Here is an 8780-nt window from a genome sequence, read left to right on the forward strand (position 1 = left end):
GTTGAAGTTCCTACTCTTTAACTGAAAATAATACATTAACTCCCACTTGGAAAATAAAATCCGCAGTTAACATGGCGTCATCAGTTCAATCACCGAACAAGCCACATTTTGAGTCTCAAAAATCCCCCCCCCCCCGAAGCTCAATGAAAACGATGTCCAAACTAAAGCCCTAAATCGTAGCTTAAGTAGCGACACATCAGCCATCCTGGGGCTCAACGCCGTTTTCTTCTATGTCTGCTATGATGAACTAGGATGTTTTGCTTCTTGATTGTGCTACCTTATTAACTCTATGTTAATCCACGATAAAGAAGAAAACCAGGTGGATCCAGCACAGACAACGAAGTGTGTTTTGCCCCAAGATGGCGGACGTGTCCCTACTTAAGCTGCGATCTCGGGCTTTAGTCCAAACCACTTTCGCAACCTCTCTCTAAACTTAAGGAAAATAATTTTCGTTCTATTATCAGGGGCACCTCAAACATACAAATTTGGAGAACGGAAATTTCTCAATTTGTTGAGTGAAGCTCTAAATTTTGCCGAAAGATGATGATTTTGCCATCCGGAACTACAAACTTTTTTGAATTTAGCTCCATATTTTGCCGAATCAAATTTGTGCCGAATAAGAAAACTTTTGAAAGGTCACAGTGACCTTCCATCGGGTTGTCCCTGGCTATTACTTTTAAGGTAAACAAATCAGGTATATGATTTAAGTTTACGTTAACACTTATCCCACAAACAGCAAACAAACTGCAGTCGAGCTAACGTTATGAGGTAAATAATTTGCCAGAAATAATTATTCTAACACGTGGGTTACTCCATTATGTGGAATCTAAATGACAAGTGACAACTGTTTGGTACACTGCAAGTTGTTTACAGTAAGGGGAATATTCTTTTAACCAATGTTCCAATGAGCGACTGGACTGCACTTTTAAAACCACAAACCAATCGATTTTCTAATGCCTTGCGAATCTCCAAAAAAAATTTTTTTTTTTAATATTTACATTTACCAATCGATTCATCGACACCTAAACCACAGATTGAAGCAAAGTGATTAGTTCAGGATCCGCGATTGAGGATTGTGTGAAAACAAGTGCACACTACACAAATGAACTACTTCGCAACCTTTAAACAATTTAGATTCTAAGCCTTTACCAAAAACAACGCAATTTGCTTGGAGCCTTTTTGATTTATGGTTTGCGGAATGTAGTTGTCTATTTCTGGACGACTCATCTTTAGTCTGTATGTAATAAATACTTAATTTAAGCTTTAATGCAATATTTCAACCGTTTCAACTGGGGTGGCAGGTAAAGGGCAGTAACTGCAAATTTTTCATTTTTCCTTTCATTTTTGTCCTGTATTGTACGTTAGCTTTATTGTACAAGCTTGCTTATTTGGTTTTCCCACTGAAAATAAAGAGCAAAAAAATGTCAAATTCCAACGTTTCCCTACTTTTAGTGTTAAATCCAACACACATTTCTTCAAATATCTTTAAAAATTATTTCTGCACATACTGCCATTTACCTAATCCCTAGCAGTAAAGCTGTGACAAGTTGTGAGAAAAATCATGCATTCTTTCTTTATGTTTCAAAAATAAAGAAATAAAAGAGTGAGTGTTCAGCAACAAGTTAAAACATTATTCACAGTTAAAGAGTTAGAACTTTTACGCTTTGGAAATTTTGAATCGAACCCAGAAATCCTCTTTCATTCGTATGCAAGATGGACATAATATTCACCATTTACAAGCACCAAAGTACCAACATTTTTTTAGAGTATCTCCAAAATAGTTGAAGTACCATGGTTTTAAGTAGAGAAGCCACCATCTCGAAAATGGTCCCACTGATGCAGTGGAACTGTGGTTCATAATGCTCTGCTTCGCTGACACAAAAAAACTGCGTGAGAAGAGTATTTGTAAAGTAATTACATTTTTCATTTCACTCAACCTTTTTTTTTTCACCCAGTCCTCAAATATCACGCCTATTACTACTTTTTAGTAATTAAGTGCTTGAATTATATTGGTTTTAAATTATAATTAAATTAACAGGGTATTTCTTCACTTTCTCTTATTTCATCTGTCCACATTTCCCCCCAAAAAATGTTATATCTAACTGGAGAGATGTCTGTGTCCATTTTGTTAATTAAGGAAAAATTTAAGTGGTCCCAACCACATAAAACATTTTTATTACAGCTAGATTTCACATTTTGAGATTAGGTATTAAAAGACGCAATAAAAATTAAAATTATTTTGCGATATTTCAACTATTTCCGATGCATCGCTCTTTTGTACCCTACAGTCTCCATTGATCCTTCCCATTCACTCGATTGCAAACATTCTTATGTATTAAAAAATCAGTTTAAAAAACTCAGTTTTTGGTTTAAATTAGCTTCGATTATTAAAAACTCATTTTTACGTAATTCAAAAAGATGCCTTTAAAAACTAAACTGCCAAGTTCTATTCCTTTTTTTTCATGTACCAAATTTTTCAGGCATTAATACTACCTTTAAAAAATGGCATGACATCAAACTATTTACGTAATACTAACTGCACTGTTCGGCGTTGCACGGAATATCTCGGAATTAAAAGTTTTCAAGCTCTGCATGTTTAACAATTAGATTTAAAAAAAATTCCTTTACACTTTTTCGGTTTTATTTTAAATTCCAAAACTGTAGTCATTGTTAGCAATAGAAATAAATTTTCCCTTTCACAGATTTTCTGACAAAAACCATCTGGGGGGGGGGGAATTGCCCCTCCCATGGAAGCAGAAAAACCCTATGTGAGTTCTTGAGGGTCTTGGTCAAGTTCGGCAAATATCCGACGTAAACTGTGGATTTCCATAATAAAAACCCTCCGAGGGGTGTTTTCACCCCCTCCCCCCCTCAACCATAGGGAAGGGAAAATCTCATGACAATTTCAGAGCATCAAAGTATCTCTGCGTCAAACATCGCAAACATCCGACAAAAAACTTATTTGTATGTTTTCAGTCCTCCATAGCGGGACGAAAAACTATTCTAATTTAGTTCCTGAGCATCAAAGGACCTCTGCCAAATTTGGCAAAAATTCGATGCAGACTCAATTTGTATAGCGAACACACATTCATAAATTTCAATTTTTTAATATAACTAGATTAGAAACAAGCGACGCCACCGAGTCTTTTTAGAGCAAGGTTTACTATGTGACCAGTGCGAAGCATTCAAAGTCAATGGAATAAATTCAAAAATCGGTTTTTCATGTAATTTCCCTCATCATAGTCACGTCGCGATTCTATACACTGAAGCATTCCTTAGTAAACAACAAAAATTGAAATTCACGCATCTGCTTTCCTAAAAGATTTTTAAAAAGCTTTTTAAACAGCAATTTAATATGTTCAAACTAATGTATTGCTTAACAATGTTAACAACAACGGAACTGTTGCTCAAAATCCGGAATGAGTTTAGATTACGTAACTACGGAAATTTGAATCAGAATTCTACTTAAGAAAATTCATCACTAAAACGATAGATTTCGCTTCGAGGAGATTCGAACTCACGCCCTTCGCATTTTTAGAACGACACGGTAACCAACTTTGTCAGGGTATCTTCACTTTATAATACTACTGAATAAGTAGTTTTTCTTTTATTTATTTATTTATTTTTTACAAAACTAATGAGCAATTTCTATTTTTTTCCCAAAGCGGTGACACACAGCTTTCAAATTAGGGTAACGACACCAGTAACAAATATGCTTAAGATATCGCTCTCAGGTCAACTCAATTTTTTGATCCATTTAATGTATTTTGATTTTTTAAACTATTTTTCTCTCATGCAACTACATCTCATCTAACTTTTGGCTGCTTCTGGATCCTCTGAAAGAGTTAATTCTATTTTTATTTGCTCAATTTCGAAAAAAGATCCAACCCCCAGTAAAAGACACCGACAATTCTGGTAATACCCAGCAACAGATACGAGACCCCTAGTTTCAAAACCGGATACTTGCAAAAAATTCGATTGTCTTTTTTTTTTTGTTAATCTTGTAGAGAATCATAAGGCCTATTTGCCTGCTCAATGTTAGGTTCAAAAACCGCTTCTTTCCCCCTTGAAATGGGGCGGGAAGGTCTGCCTTAGTTTCAAAACCGGACTTTTTACAAGTTGAGCGTTTGTCCGCTCCTACAAGCATCCGGTTTTGTAACTAGGGGCCTCATATCATGCGTAATGGACAGGATTCCCTTTTTCTTCAAAATGTGCATTAGTGCTTTTTTCTTTTAGATCTAAAAACTCATTAATTTCAAATGAATAAGAAACACCGACAGACCTCGCGGTAGCTTCCACTACTGCCTTGTAAATACCAACTGAGTCGTAAAATTCACTCTGATAACACTAGATGGTTGCACCGTATTCATGGGTCACAACAACAGCAGTGTTACCCACCTAAAATTCTTATTTACTAGTGGCATCCGCACGGCTTTGCCCGTAGAAAATTAAAAGGTCTTTTGGTTCGCCTGTATATTTACAAATAATTTAGGGTGAATTTCTCGCCCATTGGATTGCCCATGTTACGGTTCCACGTTATGATAAGATGAAAGAGTAAATTACCAAGTTATGATAATTTTCTTAAAATCGGAATAGAAAAAGAACAAAATCGAATTTCCGAAAAATCGCTTCGAGGTGCACACCCTATGCTACAAGCTAATTCTGTGCCAAATTTCATGAAAATTGACCGAACGGCAACGGCGCTATGCGCGTCACAGAGGTTCTTACAGACAGAGAGATTCGAACAGAGAGACTTTAAACTGTATTATTAGTAAAGAAATCCAAACTTACGACTACCTATTACTGGACCCTTGTCTATTACTTGTGCCGTTACCCTATGCCTTGCTTATGTTGTTTGATCAAGAATTGAAGTAGTCATGGCGTTGTCACAGAACACCCAGAAGAAATAATCAATGTGTCCATCTCTAGTCTTAAAGTATGCTTTTAATTCACTAGTAAACGGTTGATGAAATAGTTTATAAATGTATATTTTTTAACGCAGAAACTTTCATTTATTTCAAACTAAATTTTATGTTTTTTTTTTTTTTCAGAAATATTTTTAAATAGAAGAGCAAAGTTCACTTAAACCTAACCGTGTAATCTTTTTCGCGTCTAACCCACTTAAAAGCTCTTCTCTAAGAAAGAACAGTGCAGTACAAAGTTAGATACATTCGCAAATTGATAATTCACAGCATCAGCAAAGTTGGTTTTATCTGATATTCAAAAAATCCATGACTGCAGTTTGTGTAAACGCGAGTAAAACAAAATGAAAATTTAATAAAATAAATAGTATTGCATTTCGAGTATTTGTAAGGTTTGAAACACATTGATAGTTTTTGTACCTACAAGTTTTAAGAAGTTATTCCTCAACAAACAATTTATGTCGTACAAAAAAACTTAGCTGGTTTTGTTATTAATTCCTTTTGAATGTTTTCACATTATTTTTATACAATAACTTCTGTAAAAAGTCGAAACATAACTCAGTCCAGTTAAATCATTGGTCTTCTACCTTATTGTAATAACAGGCCAAATTTTCATTATGGAAGATCTTGCAGTCTACTTTGCTTCAATTTATATGGAGACAATGTAATGCTTTAAAAAACGTTCTTTCTTTAGTTTCAAAATTACAGTAAAAATCGATATTCAACACGAAATATAGTTGAATTACTGAAACATGATTTTAAAAAAAATCCGAGACTTAACAAAACACGAAATTTAATTAAAATTATCAGAGAAAGGTGATATTTTTTACCAACTATTCGAATTAGTTGGGACCGGACCTCATTCGGATAATTGGACTGTGTTTGAAAAGGGGTCCATTTTAATTAGCATTAAATGCATGGTGAAAATGGGAGGGAAAAATAAACTATTTTAAAAGATTTTTGAACAAATGAAAAGACAACTCTTGTTACAAGAGCTGTACATTACAAGCATAACGATGTAAGTAGAGAAGAGTACTTACAAGAGCAGTATATTAGTACAACATGCACAAACCGTACTTAAAATGAAAGTCATTGCCTGCTGAATAGCTCTGTCAAAGTAAACAGTTTGCCCGTTTTCGCGGAGGGAATAGCACGTAGACAGGAACAATATTTTGCGATTCGCAGCTCTAAAAATATATTCTGATAATCAGCGATTCGGATAATTGGAGTTCGGATAATTTAAGTTCTGCTGCAATTCAAAAATATTTCTCGAGATGGGTGTTAAAGGAACGATTCCTCAGTTTTGACTTGACATTCTTCATTTTGGAGGATAGCTTCTCGCAGATGTAAGTGGTTGCCAAAAAGGGATGTAATTAACAGAGCATGAGATCCCATTGCTGGGTTTTGATTTTTTTTTTTTTTTTTTTTTTTTAACATACAATGAATAAAAATGCAGCAGTCCAAAGTTTAAATTTTTCCTGTAAATCGCTATTGCACTGAAACGCAGTAAGCTCTATTTTATACAATAACTACTGGTACCCGCACGGCTTTGCGCGTGGTAGAAAATTAAAAGGTCATTTGGTTCGCTTGTATATTTACAAATAATGGATGACGAAATTCTCGCCAATTTGATATGGCGATATGCTTGCCCATGTTGCGGTTCCACGTAATGATAATTTGGTAATTTAATCGTCCACGTTGTGATAATTTTCTCCGTAAAATGTTCTTAAAATTGGAATATAAAAAGAACGAATTTGAATTTTCAAAAAATTGCTTCAAGGGGCACACTCCCATGCTACAAACTAATTATGTGCCAAATTTCATGAAAATCGGACAAATGGTTTTGGCGCTGTGCGCGTCAGAGATCCAAACATCCAGAGAGAGAGAGAGACTTTGAGCATTATTATTAGTAAAGATGATTGATTATCTAAGTGTCAGTAAAAGTAAAAACAAGTGTTGAAACTGAATCGTAAGGTGGGCCATTGATATCTACATAGCGGGGAGCGGGTTGAAAATCACCGAGTTAAATGAATTGTTAAATCTAACAGATTTGAATTAGGGATTCGCAATTCTAATTGCTTTTTCAATCCTTTCGAAGAAAACCGACACATTCCACTAAGCAGCAGTAAGAAATAACGTTGATACAACAGAATTTGACTTATTGACCACACTAGTTTCAGAGCCTTAATTGACCCATTCATCAATTTAAATTGTGTGAACCTTTGGGTCATCCGAGACAAGAAAGGAGGTGGAACATGAGACAGTTTAAAAGGCAAAAATTCAGAATTAACAATACAACCAAAACAAAACGAAATTTAATTTTGGGTTAATGGTTTTTTCTTGACGGGAATCACGTTAGTCAACTTCCCAGCACTAACCAACACAAACTGTCAAAATTAACAAAATCGGTCCGGTCGTTTCAAAGTTTACCCCGGACATACAAATTTGAGGCAGCAAGAAGCGAAGGTACGGAAGTGGAAATTATCATGTTTTGAGTATAATGCATTCGAAGATAAGGTCCTAGGTAGGTTTCCATTGTAAAGTTGATCTAAATGATGCTGCATAACATAACCTACCAGGGCTACTAGTATTATGTCTTGCACCCAAGAGAGGAGAGGTTCACCTATCATTTGTACTAGTTGTCTCCAAATTTTTAATTTTGCCACTTACATCCCTTTGCTCCTCACTGTCTCATTTGTTGATTGGTTTTTGTTTGTATAAAGATTTGCTTTACTTGCGTTGACGTTTATACGATGAGAATAGCCTGTGTTGTATAATAAAAATACGAAAAGCACGTAATGAGTTGGGATTCTACTGTAGTTAAGTTTTCCTCCATTCTCGTTCTCTCATAACCTTCATCAAGCATCGTGTCAGTTCATGTGAGGCGTCGTGAGTAGCTATTTTAGTTACAACATTGTTTCGCGAGATATTTTTTTCAAAAAAGTATTTTGTTTCGGATGTTAAAAGAATTATTGCTTACTAAGCAATTTACTAGAAGCTTAAATAATATATAGAGTAGTTTTTTTGTAACTGTATGGTGAGCATAAGTGTTCCCATAAGGTATACTCCAATTTCGCCGTATACTATTACAGTTTTTAGACATATAGAGTATACCCCTCAAAAATGTTCATACATGCAACTTAAACTATCGTCTCATTTCTAAATTTTCCTAAAGCAATGAAATGATTGAGGTACCGGTTACAATTTTTACCGAGCGACCCTTATAGAAGCACATAAAAAAGTAGTTAATCGTTACAGTGGTAGTTAATTAAAATTAATTTTTGAAACATAAGGAAAATGTAAAATTTCAATTGACCCAGTTTTTTTCTTCTACCTGAAAAACTCAGAACTCTATCACCCTTGGATTATACACTCAAGAATTTCTGGCCATATTACGTACATGCTCGCATACCCATATTGCGCATCATGGATTCCTGGCAGTGTACCCTCAGAAAAATTGATGGGATCATCACTGATGGTGAAGTGCACAAAACTCGATATGGAATCATAAAGGTCCAGTGAGGACTATAAAACAATTACAATAGTACAAGTGTACTACGCTTCAAAATTATAAATCGTCCCAGCCTCTAAAAATGAGCATAGCTGCCAAGTACAGTGAATTCTGTAAAAAGCTCGTTTAACATTTTAAAACAAAATTTATCAATGCGACATCGAAAAACATTTTGTAAAGTATGATGTTCTCCATAAATGGAATAACTGTCAGATATCGAGCGTATTTGGTAAAGTTGAGTATGCGTTGTGAGTAGAAAAGTAATCCAGTTAAATAGTTAAATTAACTCAAATTAAGGGGTCCGGGACACAAAAATCCTCAAATTTTGCAATTTTTTTTATAATTTG

Source organism: Uloborus diversus, unplaced genomic scaffold (assembly GCF_026930045.1).
Source record: "Uloborus diversus isolate 005 unplaced genomic scaffold, Udiv.v.3.1 scaffold_132, whole genome shotgun sequence".
Lineage (NCBI taxonomy): Eukaryota > Metazoa > Arthropoda > Arachnida > Araneae > Uloboridae > Uloborus > Uloborus diversus.